Consider the following 27,016-nt stretch of genomic DNA (forward strand, 5'->3'; position numbering starts at 1 on the left):
CAAGGCATAGTGGCTGGAGCGACGAAGAGGCTGCTACACACCTAGCGCTAGCATTGGAAGGAGATGCACTGCAGGTACTCCTTGACCTAGCCCCGTCAGAGCAGCATGAGCTCCAGGCCCTCACCGCGGCACTCGAGAGGCGATTCGGGCAGCGGCACTCCACTGATCAGAGCAGAGAGCAGCTGACCAACCGGAGCCGTCGGCCGGGGGAGAGCCTGGGTACCTTTGCAGCGGATGTGTTGCTGTATGCTCATCGTGGCTAACCGGAGTTCCCAGCAGCAGCCCGTGAGGAGCTTAGCCTGCATGCTTTTCTGCGAGGACTTTTTCCAGAGCGACTACGCCAACATGTCCGCCTGGCCATGCCTCAAACTCTCCGTGAGGCTGAACGGGCCGAGCTTGTGCTCACCTCGCGACCTAACCAGCACTTGGTTCTGTGTGGACTTTCGCCGTCTCAATGCAGTCACCAAGAAGGACTCGTACCCGCTTCCACGGATCGACGAGGCCTTGGATTACGTTACCGGCTCCAGCTGGTTCAGCTCCCTTGACCTACGCAGCGGTTACTGGCAGGTGGAGTTAGCCCCTGAAGCAAGGCCTAAGACTGCATTCACCATTGGACAGGGGCTGTGGCAGTTCAGGGTCATGCCATTTGGGCTCTGCAATGCGCCAGCGACGTTTGAGAGGCTGATGGAGAGGGTGCTCATGAACATCCCTCGTAGCCGCTGTGTTGTGTACCTGGATGACCTGTTGGTGCACAGTGGCGACTTCGACAGTGCACTGTCTCACCTGAGCGAGGTCTTCAGTGCCATCCGACAAGCTGGGCTGCAGCTCAACCCTGCGAAGTGCCAGCTGTTGGCGAGAGAGACTACGTTCTTGGGCCATGTGATCAGCGCCCAAGGTATCGCCACCGACCCCGCAAAGGTGGCTGCGGTCCGGGACTGGCCGACTCCCTCCAACGTCAAAGAACTGCGGAGCTTCCTGGGCCTAGCCTCCTACTACCGTCGGTTCACCAAGGGGTTCGCGACGATAGCCAGCCCCCACCACCGCCTGACTGACAAGGGCCAGTCGTTTGGCTGGAGTGATGCCTGCGCTGTGGCTTTTGCACAGCTGAAGGAGGTCCTCACCAGAGCTCCAGTCCTGGCCTACCCCGACGCTCGGCAACCTTTCATTGTGGACACTGACGCTAGCAATGTAGGAGTCGGGGTGGTCCTTTCCCAGCAGGACGAGGCCGGAGAACGAGTGGTGGCATACTTCAGCCGTGCTCCGGGGCGAGCCGAGAGGAACTACTGCGTGACCCGGCGGGAGCTGCTGGCCGTAGTGCTAGCGGTGCGGCACTTCCGGCCATACCTGCACGGCTGCCGGTTTCTCCTGCGCACTGACCATGCATCTTTGACTTGGCTCCTGAACTTCACACACCCAGAAGGTCTGGTGGCTCGCTGGGTGGAGGTCCTTCAGGGCTACAACTTCGAGATCCAGCATCGGGCAGGTCGACAGCATGGCAACGCTGATGCCCTCTCCAGACGGCCCTGCATGGCCGTCGAGTGCCGCTACTGTCTGCGACAGGAGGAGCGGGCCCAGGAGGCGCTGGGGGTGGCTACTGCTCAGGCCACAGCCAGCGGAGGGGGATGGCTCCCATTGACCACGCAGCAGCTGAAGCGGGAGCAGGAGGCCGACGCGGTTCAGGTGGGGGCCTGGCTGGAGGCGGTGCAACGCCCAGACTGGACGGGGGTGTCGGGACAGGGGCCCAAAGTGAAAGCCTACTACTCCCAGAACAACAACCTGGAGACCCACGACGGCCTCCTGTACCGGAGATGGCGGGCCCCCGGTCAGGGCAGAGATCTCCTGCAGCTGTTGGTGCCTCGGTCGCTGCGGTCGCAGGTGCTCGAGCTTGTCCACGGCTCGGTGAGGGCCGGCCACTATGGGAATGCCAAAACTCTCCGCCGTCTCAGAGGACGGTTCTACTGGCCTGGCTGTCGACGGGATGTGGAACTTCATGTGCACTGCTGCGACACCTGCACGGCACAGAAGGGCCCGACTCAACGATCCACTGCCCCCCTTCAGCAGTACCTGGTGGGGGCCCCGATGGAGCGAGTGGGAGTGGACGTCCTAGGGCCTTTCCCTGTTACGGAGTCAGGGAACCGGTATGTGTTGGTGGCTATGGACTGTTAGAGTTGTATTGTTTATTGCCATTTATGCTTAGAAATATTTACTCATATATGCTTAGAAGTATATAATCGATTGTGTAGTGATAGGAGGTTTGATCCTTAATAGTCTGCAAGCTTTGTGTGCATTCCAGAGCTCTCTGACTTTCACACCCACATGTTAGGAGCATGGGAGAGGTCATACCTTGTCTTATTGTTTTATGGTAGGATAAACGTATCTATATCTGTTTTAGGCTAAGTGCCTTTGGTTTAGATGGACGGCTCAGGGGAGTCTTCCTGGGGTCACAGTTTGACCCCCACACACAGATATACACATACACACACACACACACACACACACACACGGTATTCTTTGTTCACATGTATACCTATAAGATGTCATATGTTAATGAACCTATGCATATTCATGTAACCACAATAAAAGAGCAGTGTTACGGGAGAGCGGACGAGAGCAACTGGGGTCAAGCGAAGGAACGGCGCCTGTCCAGTTCTCTCCCGTGCACGTGAAACATAAAGAATGTTGCCTACTGGTGTCTTGCTTGCTGTGTAATTGCATTGCCTTCAACGTTCCAGCGAATCGGTTTAAGCTATAAACCTATCATTAATTGGTCCTTCGATGCCGGATCCCTGGAGTCGGCATTCACCGAGGAGAGAACCCTGACGTCAGCGAAACGTGAGAATTTGTCATTGGGCCGGTGGATTAGCTGTCCGTTTTCTCTCCTCGACGAATGACGATCGGCGGGATCCGAGGCTGATATTACACGCTAAGCAACACCGAGTAAGTTCAAAGAGAACGACTAAGAGATTACTGTAGCTGCGCGGGTACACGCGAGCACGGTCGCGCGGCTTGCACGCGGACCTTAGCCGTGCGGTTAGACGCAGGCTTATAAAAAAAAAAGAGAGCGACGGCTCCTTAATTGAGTGCGGCCGCGCGGGTTGACGCGGGCCTAAGCCGTGCGGGGTCGCGCAGGCTGGGGAAAATTATAGGCCTATTGTGTTGTTGTTGTTGTTGTTGTGTGAATGACTGCGGAGCAGGCGCGGTCTGTGACACGGTTGTTGTTATCATGGGTTCCCGAGCAAGTAAGACTGCCTTACAGGGAGACGACACATTCATGCAAGGATTTACTCCCGGCAGTGCGAGGTATTTATATTCTCATAACTGTAATCACCGTAAACCAGTCGTTGGAGAATGTCAAATGTTAGAAGTTTTCAGGAAAACAGCAGCCTTGAAGAGCGTGTGGAGAAGGCCAGCCACATCAGCAGCAGTTAAGATATGCTCTGGTGAATGGCTTTCCCCCACTCCTTGCTGACACAAAATGTTTAGATGGTTGCCCTGATCAACAACGGCCTGTGCTCCAGACCATTACTTTAACCAGTTGTTAACAGTAATCTGCATTAAGCTTAAGGTTGCTCAAATACAGTACAATGATATATGAGATGAAGTAAAATAGGTAAATATTTTACCTAATTACATGCATAGAGGCACTTGACCTGTTTGAAAGACGGTCGTCTTATTATGAGCCATTGTTGAGATATAGAGCACACCTATGAAAACAACTATTATGCTGAACCCTGTGTGAAACGGCTGAAAACTACATGATGGAGAAGCTGAGTTGAATATGAAAATGTAAGTCTTTGCCACTGTGGGCAAAGCACCAACCACTGTGTGAGGTTGTGTTGCTGTCTCTTCTGAGCTGATGAGCAAGCTACACATTATCAGATCAGGAGCTGGCTGAGAACTCATCAAAGAAAGGGGAAGAGAACTATGATAACTCGAGTATGTAGCGTATCCGTGAGTTCAGCTTCTTCTTTCAGATGCGCAGCAGTTTTCCTGCATCTTGATTCATGTGTGTAGAGTGTTCATAGCATCAGCATCATGTTCTTGTTTATTTGTTTTGTTGGGTTGAAAAATAATTAAATAAACTTGTGATCATACTTATGGATCACCATGGCACATATCATCAGTCATATGTTTTATTTATGCAGATGAAAAAAGTGAGTGTGAATGTGCCTGACGTCGCAGTGTGTGTGCGCTGTGTAAATGTAATTGCCTCCAATTGTGAGAACGGTGATTCTGCAGGTCACCAGTTATAAAAAAAAAAAGAGTAAAAAAGAGACAGGATCTACATTGTAGATGAAAACAATAATAGGAAAAAGGTTTTGTGTTTATCAGCCAAGAACAATTACAATCTCATTTTCTGCTTTTAAGAAAGGAGAGTTCACAAAAAACAGAGAGAGAGTTCTGTGTGTCGGTTAAGTAATGAGAATAATAATGGAAATGTCTTAGTTTTGTCACTTTCAGATGAAACGCAGACCTGGATCAATTTCCCATATGCAGCAGTCGGAAGAAAGTTATAGTTTAACACCATTGGAAATGTTCAGGCCAATTTTTGGCTAACTTATTTACAGCTCCATGTGTCCCTCATCCTCACAAGCGAGCTCTCACTCCTCCCTGAAGACAAGGAATGCAGTTCCAAAGAGCAATAACATGGCAGATAAAGAGACAGCAGCAAGTCCTGAGCAAAGAGACCCAGCAAGCAGCAGCAGTGTGGACAAACGGCATCAGAGAAGAAGAGCAAACCATCATCCTGACTGACTGGATGAATGACACTGTTTCCAACAAGCTGCAACTTCACTGTGCTTGTGAAAAGGACTTTTGAGGAGAACTGAGGAGACTGTTTGACATTTGCCACTTTCAGAGTAAAATGGCAAGAAGAGACAGTGGAACACAGGACAAAGCTGAAGGAGAACTGCCGGCTATTGGACTGTTTAAGTGGGAAAGGACAACAGAGTGAGAGCAGGAGGTAAGAACACAGAGGAAAGCTGTTGTTTAATGTGGGAAATCAAAATTTGGGTTAGCAAACCTGGGGAAAAGAAAACTGACTGCTTAAGTGGAAAATTGTGAAGGAATCTGAAACACTGCAAAAAGAAACATATACAAAATCACACACACAAGCAGAATATGCATTAACCCTACTAACACAAACACAAGAGAGCTCATGAAGATTAGGCAGCATCTTAAGCATGTGAGTCTGTTTATCATCTTGTCCAAGTCACCTCGTGTGATGCAAAGATCAGTGGACTCATAGCACATTAGTTGAAAATGATGATCAAATAATAGCAGAGAAGTGTGTAGGAAAGGCAGCTTTAAGAACATGCCCTGCTGGAGATGCAGCTCCACAGACATCGATTAAACCTGCCTAATAACACAAACACACATGCAATGAAAATCAGCTTGTTATCTCTCATCAGTGTTAAAATAGTGTCAATTTAACAGACGCTTGTTATCAAATGCTGAATTTATCCAATGCTGACAGTTAACTAACTATGTTGCAGGACAACAGTTTAACTTTTGTGGGAAAAAAAAAGATTGTGGTTCGACCAACCAGTGATCAGACAATAAATTTAGTTGTTAATATAGTAAATTGGGAGATGCTTTCTGCTTGATTGATGCAGCACAAGTAATTTAGTGTATGAGGGAAATTCTATTTTTGTGATAATATTTTGAACATGCATTTCTGTTGTCCTGTCAACTTGGTGGGTTAATAGCTGATATGCAAATTAGTTGATGGTTCTTAGATTAATGAAAGGTGATTGAATTCTAGTACGAGTGAATGGGATGTGTTGGAGTGTGTTGGAGTGGAGACTCTAAAACACTGAGTTTCCTGTTGTGATGTGTGAGTGAATCCTGCACCCAGATACACAACTCTGAATACATGAGAACAAACTTCTTTTGCGAAATGCATGACAACATGTCACATTTTTTATGATGACGGGGAAAAAAGGAAAACTAAATAAAATTTGTGGCCTAAATGAGTAAAAAGTACAGTCCTGGGGATTGAAATTCATAGCTAATGAGACATGAGGCTTATGTTGTGTGTTGTGCGGCTAATGGTTGGTTTGGTTTTGAATTAATCTAGTTGATGATTTTTCTTTTGTTGTGAAGTTGAGCCTGCCAATTAGTATGATGGTATGATAAACCATGCTAATGGTATGATTTACCCTCCTGAGATGAGGAGCATGTGTCATGACTTAACAAGGCCTTTTTATTTTGATACTTTCACAGTGCACTGAAAGTTTTGGTTGATAATCTCTGTTTGAGCAGATCTGCACGATTAGAGCAGAAGCGCTATACGACACGTCGTCGAGAAAATTGTTGCAAGTGAGTTTCTCCAAAAGATTGCAATGGGCTCTGGAGAAAGCCACTTATCTGGGACAATTTGAAAATAGGTCCCTACCCAAAAAAGGATTAAGCGAGATAATCCCATATAAAGTTCTTCTTTTCTTTTTGAAATGACGTCATTTTGCTGAGAAGTGGAAATGAAAATGCGACAATAATTTCCACTGTCAGCAAAGAAAGAATGAATGAATGCATGAATGAATGAGTGAGAGAAAATAAAACTGACTGACTGGTAAAAGTGGACAGAAGCTGACAGACTGACTGACATCACTGTGCGAAGTTAACCCCCACCTGACAAAGGTGCAGATGAATCTATGTGTGTTTCTTTTTACAGGAGCAGAAAGATGATAACAACATCCGAGGTTGCGTGACGATTTAGCCTTTTAAATGCCACTCTCTGTGTCTGTGCATCTACCAGGGGTGTTATTCACTACCTTGTGTTGCTCACAGAGGTAACTGTGAGAAAGTGTGTATACACCTGCGCAGCGCTAACATTTCTACAGCATTACAATTCTTCATGTGATTTGATCATGTGATTTATACCAGGATAGCTGGTTGATGTTTTCCTACTACAGGATTTCTGGGTTTATGTGTGAAGAAAACTGTGTTTACAGGTTATGAGTTGGTGATGCTGTTACACTGTGTTGTTGGAGAAATGTGAAGGTTACTTTGACGATGTGAATAACATGTAAAACATTCCCTGTGTTGAAACTAGTGCCACTTCTGTCCACAGCTATGGTCTTTATGGTCCTTTTATAGCACCTCTGGACCCTGTCAACTTGTGCCTGACCTCCAGGATTGTCCATGTGTGTTGCTAATGTTTGTTTGTCTAAGAGTGCATGTAGAGGATTCAGCAGAGACGGACAAGTAACATGAGAAAGCAACTAAGAGATGCAGTGTTTATGGAATAGTTTAATATGGGGCTCATTAGCTGGCCACTACTGAGCTCCTAGTGTTAAATACATGGAGTGACTTTGCTTAAGTGAAGTCACCGATTACATTACTGTTAACTGAGTACATGGGATGATCCATGTTTGGGGCGAATTATGCCAATAATTGTAGTTTACTGATTTGAGAAAACCTGCACATGATACTTGTCCTGTTGATGCTTTATTACTCTAATGATACAATTGTTTATAAGTGTGAAGTTTGATTTCACTTCCAGATCTTGTTTTCCAGGCCATGATGGTGTGTATGTAGGCTCCAGACAGAGCCAGATGTGAAGCAAACTTAATATGCAAAACACACTAACATCTTTTATTGCACGGTTACGGAGCTACTCCAGAGGAGGAGACGCCCTGATGTTGCCTGGGACATGGTCTATCTAACCTTTTTCTTTCAGACAGGAATCTAGGTTTGATGAGTTGACTCATGGGAGTGTCCATGCGTCAAGAGGAGGGGTCCAGAATTACATGAAACTATGTTTTCTATGTTTTCTAAACTATGTTTTTTAAGATTGTTGCAGTGATTTGTGTGATTAACAGTTAGTCAACAGGTATTAAACCTATGCAAAGTGGTGCATCTGTGTTCAGATGAGGCTTTGATGGTCCATAAATGAAGCTCACTGAACTAAAGAATATGGGTTGATGATGATTGACATGCTTTCCAAGTAGGAGTTTTTCCTCCTAGCAAGGAAATACAGGTGCAGCAGTTAAAGTATTGCTGAAAGGAATCTCCTGAGAAATCTTCAGAGGCCCAGTGAGAAGCGAGAACCCATTCCAGGCAGAGCTGACAGCCCAGGCAGTGGTTGAGGTCAGAGGTCGAGCTGTTTGGGGCCCATTGGGAGGTCAGATTCCACAGCCACGGCAAGGACCACGAAGCTGCGTTGGGATGAGAGCTGTGCCAAGGGGGCTTTCCAGAGGCCAACAGAGGAGATTGTGGACAACAGACGGGCACCTGAAGGATGAGGGGAGCGTGCCAAGCTCCATCGACAGCGCAGGGGGAGTCCAAGGATGGCATCATGATTCTGTGAAAAGCACAGGAACCAGAAGCTATGGTGGTGATGACAGCAGTTTCCTATGAACATCACCTAATGCTGTGTCACTATACTGTGCACACGATGGCACACTGAAGACTGCTGGGATCATAACAGCAGTAAGATAACTGGATCCACCACCCTTTCCACAGAGGGGTTTTCCTGCACAGGATGGACAATGGAGGAGTCATATGTATCCCCCACAGGACGGAGGCCTGAAGTGAGGTGATGGGGGTTGGCAGAGAGGCCATAAAACTAGAGTGCTGAAGAGGTCTGCAGCTTTCACGATAGCTGAGACCCATGTTGACAAACAACAAACTCAACTGGTATGTCTGAATGTCTATTCTACATACATTTGGACTCTGGTTCTATGGACAGTGATGGAAACAACTGGAAGAGACATTTATGACGCCCTGCAGAACTTAAACCACTCTGCAGAGAGACGTGCGATTTACATGTCTTGCAGAGGAGCACCATCAAGCTGGAGTGATCTTGAAAATGTTAATTTCTCTTTTGACCATTAACAATTCATTTGTTTGCTTGTAGGATGCAGGTTACCATTGGATGAGATTAATGAGAACTTGGATAACTGCTAATATATTTGTCAAACTGTGTACGTTTACATATGCTGAGTATAAAAATGTTGCATTGACACTGTCAGACATGACGTGATCATAACTGGGTACTTTTCAAGCATAATTGTCAAAAGGGGGGAAATGTTAGATTTGTATTGTTTATTGCCATTTATGCTTAGAAATATTTACTCATATATGCTTAGAAGTATATAATCGATTGTGTAGTGATAGGAGGTTTGATCCTTAATAGTCTGCAAGCTTTGTGTGCATTCCAGAGCTCTCTGACTTTCACACCCACATGTTAGGAGCATGGGAGAGGTCATACCTTGTCTTATTGTTTTATGGTAGGATAAACGTATCTATATCTGTTTTAGGCTAAGTGCCTTTTGTTTAGATGGACGGCTCAGGGGAGTCTTCCTGGGGTCACAGTTTGACCCCCACACACAGATATACACATACACACACACACACACACACACACACACATGGTATTCTTTGTTCACATGTATACCTATAAGATGTCATATGTTAATGAACCTATGCATATTCATGTAACCACAATAAAAGAGCAGTGTTACGGGAGAGCGGACGAGAGCAACTGGGGTCAAGCGAAGGAACGGCGCCTGTCCAGTTCTCTCCCGTGCACGTGAAACATAAAGAATGTTGCCTACTGGTGTCTTGCTTGCTGTGTAATTGCATTGCCTTCAACGTTCCAGCGAATCGGTTTAAGCTATAAACCTATCATGGACTATTTCACAAAGTGGCCGGAGGCCTACGCGGTGCCGGACCAGAGTGCAATGACGACGGCGGAGAAGCTGGTGGAGGAGATGTTCGCCCGTTTTGGGGTCCCGGCTGAGCTCCACAGTGACCAGGGGCGTAACTTCGAATCGAAGGTCTTCAGGGAGATCTGTCAGCGGCTAGGGGTGGAGAAGACAAGAACCACACAGCGACGGCTTGGTCGAGCGCTTTAACCGCACGCTGGCCACCCAGCTCGCCATTCTCACCAGCCGCCACCAGCGGGATTGGGACCGACATCTGCCCCTGGTCCTTTGGTCGTATTGGACTGCGGTTCAGGAGTCCAGCCAGTGCACACCTGCCGCTTTGATGTTTGGACGGGAGCTCCGGATGCCTGTGGATCTGGTGTTCGGGAGATTGACGGTGGGCCAGAGATGGACTACTACAGGAGGCTGAGGGAGCGGCTGCAGGTGGTTCATGACTACACCCGCCAGGCCCAGGCCAGCGCCGGAGTACGACAGAAAAGAGCCTACAACACCAAGTGCCGAGGGGGGGTTTTCGTGCCTGGCGACAAGGTTTGGGTGCACTGCCCAGTTTGCAAGAGAGGAGTGTCCTCCAAACTCTGCAGTCACTGGCAAGGGCCGGCGGAGGTCGTGGAGCGGCTAACAGAAGTGGTGTACCGTATCCGCATGCCGGGCCCGGGGCGCATGGTGGTGTTGCACCAGGACAGACTCTCACCGTACCGACCGCTCGCTCCAGCAGACGGCGGGGCAGGGGATGCTGGTGGCACCCCATGCTCTGATGCGAGTGACTTTTCCCCCGCCGGTCGAGATCAGCCGGTGCGCCAGAAGAAGACACTTGGACACTTGCAGGACTTTGTGTTGGGTAATGGGGTTGTCGGGGACGACTGACCCCTTGGGGCTATGTAGAGGATCAGGGCTGTTCGGGGTTTTGTTATTGACAGTTATGTTCTGTTGTCATGTTGCCATGGTTACAGGTGACGCTTTCTCTGCAACTGGTGTTTGCGGGTGAGAGAGCGCCATTTTGTGTTGTTGTTGTTGTTGTTGTTGTTGCGCCGAGCGGTGGTGTTAGCTGTGTGTGCTCTTTGGCCGAAGGCTAATAAACGGCTGTGCTCCATGGCTAGCTCCCGGGAAGCAAGACCAAACGAAACCTCTGTCTCCTCCTTGTCTGAGCTCGCCACAATACCTTTCTAATATGACGTTGTTGTCCCTGGCTCTCTTTCTCTGTCTCTCCCTCCCGCTCTGTTCCGGTGCTACTGCGAGTGTAGCTACCGCCCCTCCCCCCTCTGCCCAGCGCAAAGCACAAGGCTAGTGTGCGGAGTGAAGCGGGAAAAGGGCAAGAGAGAGGGTGAGAGAAAGAAAAAAACCACGGCTCGGCTCACGTCGTTCACTTCAAAGAGGTGGCTCTAAGAGCCATTTCGTTCGCGACTGACACATCATGACTTTCTTTGACTGCATCTGTCTGCACAGAGCAAGGTAAATTTCTCTGTATATTGCACTGTGTTTAATGGGTAAAAGAGCTCCATGAAACGTGGTTTTGAGCAGTGATTTTGTTTTGTAGATGCACAAAGCTGTTGTGGAACTTTCAATCCTGTAACGTGTTGAGCTACAGAGTTAATGTATTGTGTGAAGAATATCCTGGTGAGTCTCGAATTATGCAAATTGAATTGTGATTCACAGTCCGGTTTCTAAGTTATAAAATTGGTCAGGATATGATGTTTTGTTGGAAATGTGATTGTAGAAGCTGTTAACGATTTCTTAGCTGTGTTAGCCCTGTGAAAAGTATGCTAGCGTACCCACATGTGCTCCCTGGGCTAATGCGCTTGCATGTGAGGTTTTAGCTAACACACCATGTGAGACACTTTTCATGGTTCATTTGATTTGCACTGAAATGTATTTTTGTCGTTGATACATTGTTATTGGCCAGTAAGAACTGTATAGATGTGTGATATGTAAAGACACTTAGAGGAATTTGATTTTACTTTTTAAAATTTGTACAAATGGGATGAAGGGAAAATTAGTCAGTAGAAATATTTGCTTTATTTTACAAGTGAAGTGATTGCTCTGCACATTTGTGTGCAGGCTGTTTTTTATGTGGCAGAAATCTGCTGCAAGGACCAAGCGCTGCCATCTAAGGACTGGATGCCAGTGGACATGTCTACAAAGGACACTCTCAATCTGAAGGCCACCTGTCCTTAGAGGGTGGTAGGATACAACGATTCGTGCAACGATTTGAGGATTCATATTTTTACACTTATGGACACTTAAAGTGATGGTATTGGACATCTTGAAGGTTGAATCATTGAGGTGAACTACATGTTTGAAATGATTTAAATGTTTTTTGTTCATGTCTTTGTCTCATTTTGAGTGGAGGTTTTCTTCTCTAAGTTGAGTTACCACTGCCAGTCTCCTTACGATCCTAACTAAACCCAACAAGAGTAGGTTCCAGATATTTATTTTTATCTGACTTTAGATGACAAATTACTGTGGATTTGATTCATTCTGACTACTCAGTTAAAAAGGGCGACATCTACAGTGCTACAAGAAGATGACCCGAGAAGGAAACAAACACTTCCGAGTCTTTAAGTTATGCAAATCCTAAGAAGTTAAAAGATTTGTGGAAATTAATTTTTCTACATTTGCCGAAAAAAAATCTGACATTAATGAGCTCCACATTTATTAATTTGGTTCAGATCATTTCTGTGATAAAAATTAAAATCCTTCAGTAGAGTGTGAGTGATATCTTATAATTAATATCATTAATCTGAATTATTAACATGCCAGCACAGACCAGACCAGACTCTTTAACTAAAACCTGAAACCTCTAAGATTCATTTAAAAACAGATAACATGCTAAAACAACTGAAGTAACTGCATCACATGATGGTGCAACAGGTAGTAATAAAAATAAAAATAACACAAATACAGAAGAGAAAATATTGGATGTAACTTTTGTTCTTAGTGGATGTGGTGGAGCAGCTGAAACAGGTTCAGCATTTGTTCTGCACTTCATGTATTAGAGCTGCACAGCAGAGAAGTTACTCTGATATGTTTTGTTCTCTTCACTGTGAATAAAAAGCTGCTTTTCATGTTTTTTGGTTATCAGAATGAAAGCAAAATATTTTACTGAACAGCACAAAAGAAACAGCTACAAAGCTGCAAGAAAAACAAGTTTCACTGATTTTGATGAAACAGATAGTGTGGATGAAACATCTCAAACTTACATGATGCAGTCAGTGTGATGATATCACTCCACTCTGTTACCAAATAGTCCCTTATGCCCCGGCAGCTGTATCCTCCACTGTCAGACTCAGTAACTGTGAATCTGTGTTCATTGGATGTTGGAGTTGTGTTTAACTTGGCTGGTCTCCATTCATACGTCCACTGAGCTCCTTCACCTCCCTGAATCTCACATCTGACAGTGACTGTCTCACCGCTGTATATCTGAGTCCAGGATGGCTGCAGGGTCACAGTGGGCTTAGTGGGAACTGTTCACATAAGAATGATCCAGTTAGGAGAAGAGAAACATAAAAACTCTGCTGTTTATAACATAAGAGTAGAATGACTGCAAAACAGCTGATTCACAGACAAACAGTTTAAACTTTAAAACAAAGTCACAACATAACAATTTCAAACTGTAACACAACATTTTTACTAAAATGTACAAGTCTTTACTTTGCACAGTTATCATCTTTTGTTCAGATTCCAAAAATTACAGATTATTTTTTCATGAGTTGACAGCAGATTAAGAAGACTGGAAGAAATCATCATGTGAGAAACATTTTCTAAAAGTTCTGATGAGGTCATCATGTGAAACTGGTGCAGTTGCTGATTTGGGACATTGGAGTGTGTCACACTTGTAGTTATTGTATAACAAACAGGTTCTTGTGGCTTTCACTGATTTTCCATGAACTGAACCTTAAACCACTGATCCACTAATGGATCTGTTCTACACTGGAGGTTCTTCTAGCTGTAGTATCATTAAAGACATTATGACACTCATGAACACCTTTATTTTTCATTAGTTTAAAAAAAGTAGAAATGAATTGATTCCATTAACAACAATTACAGAAATGAATCTAAGTGGAACCTGTAATGTAGCAGAACAGTCTCTAATAAAATGAGGTTATATTGTAGTCAAACCTGAAACGTCGAGGAATTAATGTAAAAATGCTAAAAACAAAGGAAGTAACTGATCTGCAGTGATAAACTCCACATGTGCAGCCATGAGGTCAAGATGGGACAGACTGGGATTATTACATTTGGACTGAAATCTTTCATCAAACTAATAAAATCGTTTTCAGATGTTTCACTGAGTGATTATTAAATATCTTTAGAATGACATGAAAAGCTGTTGTAAACTACTTTTGATCCTAAACAACAAAATAAACCTACAGTGCTGTTGAAAGACAAAGTGTTTGAGTTGATGAAACATTGTGCAGTATAAATTAAAATTTGTGAAATGTGTCCAACTTACCTGTTACTCTCAATGAGGTGCTATCACTCCACTCTGTCCAGGAAGAGCTTCTTCTGCCCCGGCAGCTGTATCCTCCACCATCAGACTCATTAAATCTGTTGATTCTGTATTCATTGGATGTTTCACGTATGTTTACCTGGCCTCGTCTCCATTCATACGTCCACTGAGCTCCTTCACCTCCTTGAATCTCACATCTGACAGTGACTCTATCACCTCTGTATATCCGAGTCCAGGGTGTTTGCAGGGTCACAGTGGGCTTAGGAGGAGCTGTTCAAATAAAAAATATCACATCATCAGACTTATAGAAACATAAAATGATCATTGAAGCTGTCCTGGTTTTATTGCTTGTGTTAGTGGTAATCACATTTTTTCATCCCAGTGACAATTTGACTGAAAATCAACAAAAAAAAGTTTAATAAAAACAAACAGATTAAACCTGGTAATTTACTGATATTTAGAATCTACCAGCAGAGTGACTGAAAACAACCAGGTGTGCACAAATCTGTGAGACTGAACATCAACACATAAAAACACAATATCATGTAAACAACTTCAGTTTCTCAGATTTTACATTGTATAAATACTCTTTATAGTCAAATCTCCCACTGTTTACTTTTTTCTACATCTTTACATTTACATATTTCTACATTTATGAACATATAATCCAGAGTTGTCAGTTGGCTGTTATCCTTTGAATAACCTGAGATCTTAGTTTCTAAGGAAGCTCAGATCCTTTAATGTGTGGAGACAGATGTAGGAGATTTTCTACCAGTCTGTGGTAACAAGTGCGTCTGTTTTGCTGTTGTCTGCTGGGAGCCACACTTCAGAGACACCAGAGCTCCTCAGACTGAGTCAATCATGCTGCCATAAAGAACACTTTAATAAATCATTCCTGCTATTCTCTATAAAGCTGTATAATAACTCTTCATTCTGTGACAGGTGAACGCACCAGTCAGGCATCCCCAAACACATTATTTATTAATGTCATTTGCATTTCTGTCTTACACAATATGATCCTCACTTTTACTGTTTTTAACAAACTTCATTTTTACTTTTTTTCACTGTAAATATAAAACTTCCTGTGCTGTCTCATAGTGTAAGGCCCCACACCAGGCACTGCTGGGACTGTTATTTTATTGTCACACTTTGTTGTTTATTGTAGACTTTACTATTTTCACTTTTTGTCATGCAGCTCTGACACAACAATTTCCTTTGTGGGATCAATAAAGTATTTATCATTATTGACCTGTTGAATATGTGTCCTGTGTTGTAAACTCACTGTGCTAACAGCTGGATTTTTCACTCACATTAGGAACAACATATAGAAAGAATTTACCAATAAGAACTTCAAATGTTACGTGTTAAGCTTGAAATTCTTTTCTTTTGATAGTTTGCAGTGGATAGACTGATCCTCACCAGGTGTCAAATAGTTTTAACATAATGGGAATCAGAGACTGAAGGAGGGTTTAACATGTTTGAGGAAAAGAGGAGAAATGTCCATGTTTTGTGTTTTATAAGAGTTTGTGTTTCTTATACTCTGCTATATGTTTATTACAGTACAAGATAATCTAGGCTTCTGTTTTTTGATGTCTCACAAAATCAATTTAAATGTTGTTTCTTGGAGCTGCAGAGCTACAACACAAGAAAAGTTAAACAGGTTATGAATTTGAATCAAATATAAATTGTCTGAAGTTGTTTTCTTACAACAAATTCGACCTTTTGAATGTCTGAGTGCCGAATGTGACGGCCGTACTGAATACCATTTTGAGTTGTTCCCTTGACATTTCAGCAAAATGGATTAGCCTCATCATTTTACAGTTTGTGAGGTATCTTTGAATTCAGCCTGCTGAAATTTTCATTTCCATAAAACAAAGTGATGTCCATTTGTTCCTAACATAAGTTTACTTAACTGTGATCTTAAGTTTTTGTGTAAACCTTTAGCAACATGTTTGTAAATAACTTTGTCTCAAATGATTAATAATGATCAGAAAGAGTTCATCATAGGCAGGTAAGGTTTCCATCATGTAAGAAGGGTATTAAACATAATCCATTATAATAAAGAGATGTCAGATTCAGCAATTTTGTTTTTAGATGCCAAAAAGCATTTCTGGGACAACACTGTAACATGACAGTTAGCACTGTGGCATTACAGCAAGAAGGTCCTGGGTTTAAATCCACCAGGCCTTTCTGTGTGCATGTTCCCCCCGTGTGTGTCTGTGTGAGTCTAAAGACTTCCTCCTGCAGTCCAAAGACATGCAGATAGTTTAACTGGTGACCCTAAACTGTACATAGGTGTGAATGGTTGTATAAAATGTCTACAGCCCAGAGACTTCATTAATTTAAAAGAGGAATACAAAGTCTTCATGTGGCACCAAAGTCAAAACTAGACTGGCAAAGAAAAACGTTTGCAAAAACATTTATCTGAGTTTTATAGAAAATAATCTTCATTCAGAGTAAAATTAAATTCTTATTTTGCTCAAAATTCATGATATTTAATTTGGAAAATTAAAGATAAATAAAGTTTAAAAAAAACACTGCTGCTATGAGTACACATACCAGCAGTTAGAGAAAGACTAACATAGCAGAGCAGTCTCTCCTAAAATGAGGCCAAATTGTAGTCAAATGGAAACTTTGAGGAATTAGAAAAAAGAAAAATGCTAAAACAAAAGAACTGCATCATGACACTGAGCTGCAGTGATGAAAACTCCACATGTGCAACAACTGAGGTGAAGAAACTGGAATAATAACATTTGTATTTCATTTTTCATCAAACTTATTGAAAATGTTTTTCGTGTGTTTCACTGAGTGATTACTGTGTATTTTATATAAAATTTTAAAAATTATTTTACGCTACTTTTGATACTAAAATAAAAACAGAAACTGCAGTTTTATTGAAAGACAAAGTATTTTGTTGTGTTTTTGGATGAAACATTGTGCAATATAAATAAAAATGTGTGAAATATGTCCAACTTACATAATACAGTCAATGTGGTGATATCACTCCACTCTGTCCAGGGAGAGCCTCTTCTGCCCCGGCAGCTGTATCCTCCACTGTCAGATTCAGCAGCGTTGGTGATTGTGTATTCTCTGGGTGTTGGAGGTGTGTTTACCTTGGCTGGACTCCATTCATACGTCCACTGAGCTCCTTCACCTCCCTGAATCTCACATCTCACAGTGACTGTCTCACCGCTGTATATCACACCGCTGTATATCTGAGTCCCAGATGGCTGCAGGGTCACAGTGGGCTTAGGAGGAGCTGTTCAAACAAAAATATATCATTAGCACACTGATAATTTGACTTAAAAATCAATAATCAAAAAGTTCTTTTTTTAAATAAATACATTAAACCAGGTAATCTACTGATCTTTATATTCAACAATTTATGTATTTCTGCATCTTTATATTAACATATTTATGCATTTATGAACATATAATCCATGAGTCGTCAGGTAGCTTATGTTTGCTAACAATGCTTTTAAACCTCCAGTGATGGATTCAAAGCTGGAGATTGCTCTGCTCTCATAAAGTGATTATTAGTTCATAAATGGTGAAATACAAAGTCTACATCTGGCACCAAAGTCAAAACTAGACTGGCAAAGAAAAACATTTATCTGAGTTCAGTTTTACAGAACATAATCTTCATTCAGAGTAAAATTAAATTCTTATTTTGCCCAAAACTCATGATGTTTAATTTGGAAAATATAAAGATAAATAAAGTAAAAAAAATTTTTTAAAAACTGCTGCTATGAGTAAACATACCAGCAGTTAGAGAAAGGCTAACGTAGCAGAGCAGTCTCTCCTAAAATGAGGCCAAATTGTAGTCAAATGGAAACTTTGAGGAATTAGAAAAAAGAAAAATGCTAAAACAAAAGATCTGCATCATGACACTGAGCTGCAGTGATGAAAACTCCACATGTGCAACAACTGAGGTGAAGAAACTGGGATCATTACATTTGTTTTTCATTTTTTATCAACCTTACTAAATACGTTTTTCATCTCCTAATGTTGTACTGTGAGTGATTACTGTGTATTATTATAACTACATTAAAAGCTGTTGGACATGAGATTTAATACTTAGATATTAAAATAAAAACAAAAGCTTCAGTCTTTTGTTGTTTTTTTGGATGAAACATTGTGCAATATAAATCCAATAAATAATAATAATAAATAATAAATCCAACTTACATAATACAGTTAATGTGATGTTGTCACTCCACTTTGTCCAGGACGAGTCTCTTTTGCCCCGGCAGCTGTATTCTCCACTGTCACATTCAGCAGCGTTGCTGATTCTGTATTCACTGGATTTTGGAGGTGTGTTTAGCTTGGCTGGTCTCCATTCATACGTCCACTGAGCTCCTTCACCTCCCTGAATCTCACATCTGACAGTGACTGTTTCACCGCTGTATATCTGAGTCCAGGATGGCTGCAGGGTCACAGTGGGCTCAGGAGGAGCTGTTTAAATAAAAAATATATGATTAGGAGACTGACTTGTGAATTTTACTTGAAAATCAATAGCAGAATTATAAAAATATAAAATCATCATTAAAGCTTTCCTGGTTTTTATTGATCTTTTTAATGGTAGTCATAATTTTGCATCCTTGTGACAATTTCACTTGAAGCAGAGAAGGAAAACAAACATACAAATAACCCTGAAATGAGGGAAACTGAGTTTTCTGTTCCACAAAGAGAGTTAACTTAGGTTTTCTCATTTTGTGTAGAAAGTTCTGTGTGTTTTGGTCTTAACATTGTTTTTATAAAACTGCTGAATAATCAAAACATCTATTCTGTATAGAAAAGTTGTTTCTGTGGCTGGTTGTGATTTCATGTCAGGTCTTGGCCCATTACAGAGGACAGTAATATAGCTGAGTTCTTTACAGTCTGCAGTCATTCAACTGATTTTCTCTAAAGCAAGTAAAGAGACAGTTTCAGTGATCTGTGTGTGAAGAAATAAAAACATGTAAACTAGTGTCTGTGTATTTAAATGATAAAATAGATCTGATTTTTCAATTATTTCCTGAAAAGATAAACACATGACTGCATTTGTTTTGTGATGTGGTGATAAAAATGTAGGTTTGTTTTAATCCTGATTTCTTTTTTGTTGCTATTGTCTTGAAATTGTCCAGCAGAGAAAGAGCTGATGGCAGCATGTGTTCAGCATGTGTTCAGCCGAGGAGATTCAACATTTAAAGTTTAGCTGGAGGACATTAGCTCACATTCATTTTTGAAACAGTGATGAAAACTCTGTGTTTGCAGCCTAAAAAAGAAATGCACAGTACTGTTGAAATTATTTTGGAATGTTTTTCATATATAGATAAATATAAAATCATGATAAATATCTGTCCTGGTTTTATTGCTACTGTTAATGGTTAGGGTTAAACAGTCATTCCCTCCATAATTTGGAGAAAGCCATTTTTAACTTGGAAAAAACTATTTAAACTCATCAGTTTCTTGAATGGGGCAGCACGGTGGCACGGTGGTTAGCACTGTTGCCGCACAGCAAGAAGGTCCTGAGTTCAATTCCACCATCAGGCCGGGGTCTTTCTGTGTGGAGTTTGCATGTTCTCCCCGTGTTTGCGTGGGCTCTCTCCGGGTACTCCGGCTTCCTCCCACCGTCCAAAGACATGCAGCTTGTGGGGATAGGTTAATTGGATAATCCAAATTGCCACTAGGTGTGAATGTGAGTGCAAATGGTTGTCTGTCCCTGTGTGTTGGCCCTGCAACAGACTGGCGACCTGTCCAGGGCGTACCCCGCCTAGGGGTGGGTTTTTATAATCGATTCTAGCTTGGATAACGTAAAATCGATTCATTAAAATCCTGAATCGATTTTTTAATCTAAATTTATTTTGCCCGAAATGCCAGAATCTCTGGTGAAATCTCACAAAATTTCAACAACCACGAAACAGCTAAGACAGTAAATGAGAGCAGGAACACGGATTCTGCACAAAGACGTAAACACACAGCGTGACCCGCGGATCAGAATCAGTTAGATGTCCCCTTTCTCACAGTCGGCCGACAGCTCGCTGATTCTGATCTGTCGGCGGGTCCGCGCTTTGTGTTCACGCCATTTATGCGCTGATTCTAAAGCTCTTAGTTTTATCTCTCTCCAAACAATATTGACCGAACCAGCAGCAAAAGAAGATCCAAACTACGCTTCACATAAACATCGTCATGAATTCACTCTGACTTTTACTGTTTTGCTTCCACCACGATGCACAGCTCTCTCTCTCTCTCTCTCTCTGTACTTCAAGAACAGTTTCCCGTCTAAAAATCTGTTTTCTGCATTATTCGCTTGCTTGTTGCGCACAAGTCTGCTGTTGTTTACAGCGCTGTCGGCCGCTGGTTTTTTTTCCCTTTTACATTCTTCCGAAAAGAAAACCTAATTTCTGCTGTTCAATACTGAACCAATTTAAACTTTTTAAAATTATGCAAAATGCAAAACGCTTAGCCGTGTCTCTAATAAAACCGCTGTAACGTCAGAGGTAACGTTCATATGTTGATTAATGGTTTTCTTTCGTTTTTGATGTACTGCAGAATATTTTTATAAAATCCCAGGCCAGGAAAACCACCTTCATGGTTTTCTGTGTTTTATCTTCAGCTACTTTGACACAAAGGCATCTGATGTGACGCTTACACCTTTGATAAAGTCTTGCGTGTGCCAGCTTCCTTTTTATTGATACAAAAATATGTAAATGTACTGATCTGAATTATAATATTTCTGACTGTCAAAATTTCCCAGATTTAAATCGAATTGAATCGAATCGAATCGAATTAAATCGAATCGTGGATCGAATCGATTCGGGACCTTGTGAATCGGAATTGAATGGATTAGAAATCAGTCACGATACCCAGCCCTAACCCCGCCTCTCGCCCTATGACAGCTGGGATAGGCTCCAGCGCCCCCACGACCCTGAAAAGGATAAGTGGAAGCAAATGGATGGATGGATGGAGTTTCCTGAATGACGACTGAATCGCTTTCAGTTGTGACTAAACTTGTGTTTCTTCTCCTTCCTCTGCAGGTGTAGATGCCTCCATCAGAGACAGAGATTGCACTCTTAGAGCTAAAAGAGATGATCTCATTTTCAGATGAGGTTTTTCTGAGCTCATATTCTATGTCAGCAGAATCCTTCACATCACAGGGCAGCGTCACACTGCCCCCTGCTGGTGTGGTTGTGCTGTCTGCTGTCAGAGTGGCCTTGATTTTAAGTTCTGTAAGTTAGAAAAATATGAGGCTATTATTGTGGCCCTTTTAGTGGAAAAAGGAGAAACCCACCACATCTGCCACACAGATGTTTCAGCTGCAGTTTTATTTCCTACTGCAACTGTGACTCAAATACAAGGTGAAGAGCAGGTGAGTCTGGTTTCTATCGACACAACCACCACCACCAGCTGAATAACGTTACTTAAATGAGTGAGTAATACGCCACCTGGTGGGTTGTTCTGAGTGTGAGAGAAAGCCTGAGGTCAGGGTTTATGAACCCTTCACTAATAGAAAACTCTCCAAACTCATTTGTGGATCTGTCACAGCAGAAGTGCAGCAAAAGTTACAGGTAAGAAAACAGACAACTGGAAAGCAGATGAGCTGTAAATTGATCTTGTCTGAATTTTAAGTGCTTCAAGCAAAACTTTAAGACTTTCCAGCTGATAATATCTATGCACACAGATGTTTTTACATATTTACAAACCCGATTACACACACAGATAATAATACGCACACAAGGGTTAAAATATATACACATGACTTTGCTACAGTAAAATCTCTAAACTAAGCTACTATCATAGAAACACCAAATTAGTATTTTGTGTCCATTCTTCCAGTAGAGTCCACAGACTTGTAAATATGTGTCTCCGTGAAGTAGTCAGACTCAAACGTCAAGGAAGGTGGTAGGGATTCAGACTACTCAGACATTTCAGGTTTTCAGAGGTGAGCAATTTATTTACAGTGAACTTAATTTAATGTGTAACTTAACAAAACTTCCCCCGAAATCAACTCAATTAACAAAACTCAACAGAAGATGGCTCTGGTAACACCTCTCACCTCTCCTCTCTCCTGAATTTGGTAGAGACTGGCTTTAAATAGGGCCATCAATTTCCCTTCACTTAGCCCAGCCAGTACCACTCACTTGAACTGAGGGATCTAAAACTCTACACAGATGGTTAAAAAAGACACAAACCTCTTCACACTTCTAATATGCACATTTACACAACTAAATGGCAATATTAACGAAAAGAAAAAGATTCAACAAATCCCTTTAAACATTAACACAAACAAAAGGAAGCATTTCTATGGAAAAAGAAACCCCTCCACTTGGTTTGACCTGCTTATGTCATGTGTGACATCATCAGGACTTTAAAATTAGGAAATGCTAGGCGGGCGTTTCCCCACACCTGACCCTCATGAAGACTGAAAAGATGGAACAAAGTAAGTATGAACAAATGACTTAATCTGTAATATAATAAAATATAAAGAAACATCTGAGTATTTGCCTTAATTTGCCGAATGTTTGATTTGCCGGCAACAGAACGCTTACACAAACAAACCCGGGATAGTGAGTGCAGCAATGTTACTTGATAAATAGCAAATCATAGCAAATAAATAGAAACAGAATAATGTGTATAATGTGCAAAAAAAAAGGTCAACACATATGGGAAAAATGGAGAGCATTGCAACTGCTCATCCACTTTGTCACAGTCTCTGTAACAATGAGTGGAGTGCAGAGGTGTGAACTCAAATGCCGGAAGCAAAATAACTTAAATAAAACTGAACTTTAATACCTAAATAGTCTAAAAATGGAAACGTACAAAGAATCAAAGCATAAGAAACTAGAAATAAATACGCTGTCAATAGAAACAACTAAGAGATGAACACACGTGAGTGTTTACAGATGCTCTGGAAAAGACACAGCAGTGCTATTTATACATGACTGAGAATCAGAAACGGGTGAAAACAAACAGGAAAATCATAAAAGAGGAAGAAAAATAACACAAAGAAAGAAACCAAACCTTCAAATTAAAGAGGAAATAATCAAAAAACAAAAACTAAACAAGTGAGGAAGAAGCACTCAGAGGAAGATGATGAAAGACCATGACAGTCATAAATAAATAAATCTGTATCAATGGTACTTTGTCATTAGCATATGTGTAGCTTTTGATGAGGATTTTGGGAACTCCAAGCGTTAATTAACTCCAAGCGTTAATTAAAAAAAAAGAACACTAAGGTAGTCAGCACACATGCTAATTAATATAAGTGACATAGTCTGCACTACATACACTCCTGCTACAATCAGCTGTACCTGAGGTTGTTTGCTCTTTGGACTGATATTCTGATTCATCAGCATCTTGTGAATGAGTAGTGTGATCTGTGAGGATGGACAGATAAATACTCATGAAAAGGAAATCAGTCAGTTTCAAGGCAACAAACTCTAGTAAATATAAAGTTTGTGTATTGGCTGAGTGAAACATCTGCTCACATGGTTGCACTCTTGATATGATAATTTTAATATTTTAACGAATAAATTCAGTTGAGTGTGAGCTGTTTCATTTAAAATATTTTGTCCCTCAGGTTATTCCTGAAATATAGTTTGCTTTCAGTTTGTTATATGATGGGTCACATTTATTCATCCTGTAAGTAATTGAATCTACAGTATTGCTCAGCAAATACGCTTCTTCAAGGTCTGCTCGTGTCAAAGTCCGCCATCTAGTGGTTAAAAAGCGGACGTGCAAAGTAAGGGCTAGAGCTCCGTGTCTGTGATAGCTCCTGCATCTGTTGCTCTTGAGATGGGATAAAGTGTAAGTTTGGGCAGATGATGGATTGTTTCTACATATTAGTGCTCTGTCCTTCTTGTGGGTCTGTGACGTTTGTTACATTACTACTGTAAGCTAACTGTTAGTGCTTTGTTTTGCCTGTCAGCATAAAACATGTCAGCATGTGGTTCTCCCTACATTACTTGACAGGCTTTGTCCATTTATTGTTAATGTTATGATCTTGCATTTGTCATGTGACATTTGTGCCTCTACACTGAGATTAAATGTACCTGCTCTGTTTTTTTGTTACAGTTTTAAAGAATGAAAGTGGTACAAATGGTACATCAGTAAAAGCTCTGAAGAACGCCACAGTCTCCACATGGAGCGCTTACTGAAGCCATTTATGTTTAACTGCACAGTCATGTTCCCATATATCATCGTGATGTTGTTTATTCTATTACTCTCGTTTTCTTCTGCTTGTTTTCTTTCTCACCAGGTGATCGATATATGTATTTTTTGTCTGCTTATTCTGTTGGTTTTTGCCCTTTTTCCCCGTCCCTCTTCTCAGTTGTTTTTCTTTCCCTCTTTCTTTCTCCCCTTTCTTTCCCCCAGTCAAGTCTGTCGCGTATTCAGCAAGTGAAAATAAAATAAACAATAAAAGGTGAATCAAATAGACCATTACGGCAAGGCTGGGATGGTCCATTTGGTAAAGTAAATCCGTTGGGCATTTTTCTTCGCCTTTAGACAATAATTCTGATGGCAAAAGAGCCAAACGGGACAGGCAAAAAAAAAAAAAAAAAAAAAACTGCACAGGCTGAATAGAAGCATTCAGCCTGTGCAGAAGATAACATGTAAACACAGGGAGGATTTTATTGAGTACATTATAGGAGATAACAGCTACAAACTGTGTATAAAATGGAAGAAATTAATCATTTCTTACCCTCATCATTTCCACAGATGACAGTACTGAGCACTAAAAGAATGAATAAAACCTCATCAGACATTATACAAGTGACAAAATCAAAAACAATATAAAGGAAGACTTTTTAAAGATACATTTCCAGATGAACAGTAATCACCAAATTTCTTTGCTTCTGTTTGTCAAACAGGCTCAAACATAAAAACTCAAACTGTTGTAACACAGTGTGTAACTATAAGTGATGCAAAAAGCAGCAGTGTATCAAACATTTAGACACTTAAAGAATCACAAGTCTGCTTTTTTCCAGCTCTCAGGTAAACAGGTTAAAGCAGTGACACACTGTAATTCTCACAGATCAGAAACATTTTCATTAATCGCTGCCATTCAAACAATGTCAGACGTGTACTTACAGAAAAAGCCCATCATGCAGAGCAAAGAGTGCCCCATCGTCACATCCAGCCTGCTGCACTCTGATCCACAGATAATCTCAAACAGCTTTACTCTGCAGAAAAAAGAGAAGTTGTGTTTAATATAGATACAACAAGAGTTTTTCTGCAGTTTCTTCTGATTGGCCTCTCTTTCTTCCTTCCCTTTCACACAAAACTTAAACAGCTCCTATAGCTTTGACCGCAGCAGTTAGTTGACATATTTATATTTCCTGTCCACTGCAAACATAGAAGCTTGTTTCTTGTGTTGTGTTGTTTCCTTTCTCTATAATATGGAAAGATGTTCTGTTGCTTTACGTAAGGAGACATGTTTTGCCCTTTTGGGGGATTTTTTTGGGTGCAATATCCACTAATGTTTGTCTCCTGGCAGGTCTCTGCAGACTGGGAGTCACCGAGAGTGAATATACCAAAACACCCTTTCTATTTTGGTGCCTGTATTTTCACTAAAGTCTTTGTAATAATTTTTTCTCCTTTTGATTGTTTAACAGAGGAATTACATTAAGTTCTTACTTTAGGCTGCATTAAAATGTGTTTATTTTATTTGACTCTTAGCGGAAATATCATCATCATCATACAGTACTATAGTGATAAGGCTTCTTTGACCTCAGACCTGTGAATGTTTTCACTTTGTGGTTAAATTCTGGTTTTAAGTTTGGTGGAGACCCAAACACAGGAAATGACTCAGTGTGTGGCTGAAGTGAGACTAAAGACCTTTATGTTTCACCAACTAAAGTGACAATTGAATTCATAGTTAAATGTATTATCTGTTGTCATATCAAAGTAAAGCAGGAACTCATTTATTCTGCAAACTGTTCTTTATCTTGCTTTGACATGTATGTCAATGTCGGACTCTGTAGTTTTCTCTGGTCCCCTCCCCAATCAGACCAGGAGTGGCATGTTTAGCCGCATGTTCTCCTTAAATTGCTGGCTGTCTGAGTGGTGTCCCAGAAACGATGTGGGCTTCATAGATAATTGGCAAACCTTCTAGAGGAAACCTGGTCTTGTTGGGAGAGACGGCATCCATCCCACTTTGGATGGAGCAGCTCTCATTTCTAGAATTATGGACAAATTTATTAAACCCCCCAAAATATGACTATCCAGAGTTGGGACCAGGAAGCAGAGTTGCAGTCTTACACGCCTCTCTGCAGCTTCTCTCCTCCTGCTACCCCCCCAAAAACCCATCTCCACTGAGACTGTGTCAGCTCCCAAAAAGACAAAAAACAAACCAAAAACCAGCAATAAACAATTTAAACATAAAAAATCACAAAGAAAGAACAATACAGTATCCACATCTGAACCAAAGAGTAAAACAGTGAAATGTGGATTATTAAATATTAGGTCTCTCTCCTCCAAGTCTCTGTTAGTACATGACTTAATAATTGATCAACAAATCGATTTACTCTGCCTTACAGAAACCTGGTTGCAGCCGGATGATTATGTTAGTTTAAATGAATCAACACCCCCGAGTCATTCTAACTACCAGAAATCTCGAAGCACAGGCCGAGGGGGCGGTGTGGCAACAATTTTTCACACCAGTCTATTAATTAACGAAAGACCAAGACAGACTTTTAATTCATTTGAAAGCCTGATGCTTAGCCTCGTCCACCCCAGCTGTAAAACTCAGAAACCAGTCTTACTTGTTATCATCTATCGTCCACCTGGGCCTTACACAGAGTTTCTGTCTGATTTCTCAGACTTTTTATCTGATTTAGTGCTCAGCTCAGATAAAATAATTATTGTGGGTGATTTTAACATCCATGTAGATGCTAAAAATGACAGCCTCAACATC

At 41.6% G+C, this 27,016-nt stretch overlaps 1 protein-coding gene and 1 long non-coding RNA gene across 2 annotated transcripts in view; both read right to left on the reverse strand.

The window, feature by feature from the left end:
• The window catches only part of LOC116313837, a 32,197-nt gene extending 19,118 nt beyond the window's left edge, over nucleotides 1-13,079 (reverse strand). Inside the window, exon 1 of the mRNA XM_039609742.1 lies at nucleotides 12,869-13,079. The gene's annotated coding sequence lies outside the window, so the exon portion shown is untranslated. The remainder of the gene's footprint in view (nucleotides 1-12,868) is intronic.
• A 10,122-nt stretch (nucleotides 13,080-23,201) lies between these two features.
• Nucleotides 23,202-25,232, reverse strand: LOC120439077. Its single transcript, XR_005612364.1, has 3 exons — nucleotides 25,192-25,232; nucleotides 24,803-24,835; nucleotides 23,202-23,477 (listed from the first exon to the last, which is right to left on the reverse strand). It is a non-coding gene; the product is annotated as an uncharacterized LOC120439077 (long non-coding RNA).
• Nucleotides 25,233-27,016: the final 1,784 nt, after the last annotated feature.

This window comes from Oreochromis aureus, linkage group 3, assembly GCF_013358895.1.
Source record: "Oreochromis aureus strain Israel breed Guangdong linkage group 3, ZZ_aureus, whole genome shotgun sequence".
In the NCBI taxonomy this organism is placed as follows: Eukaryota; Metazoa; Chordata; class Actinopteri; order Cichliformes; family Cichlidae; genus Oreochromis; species Oreochromis aureus.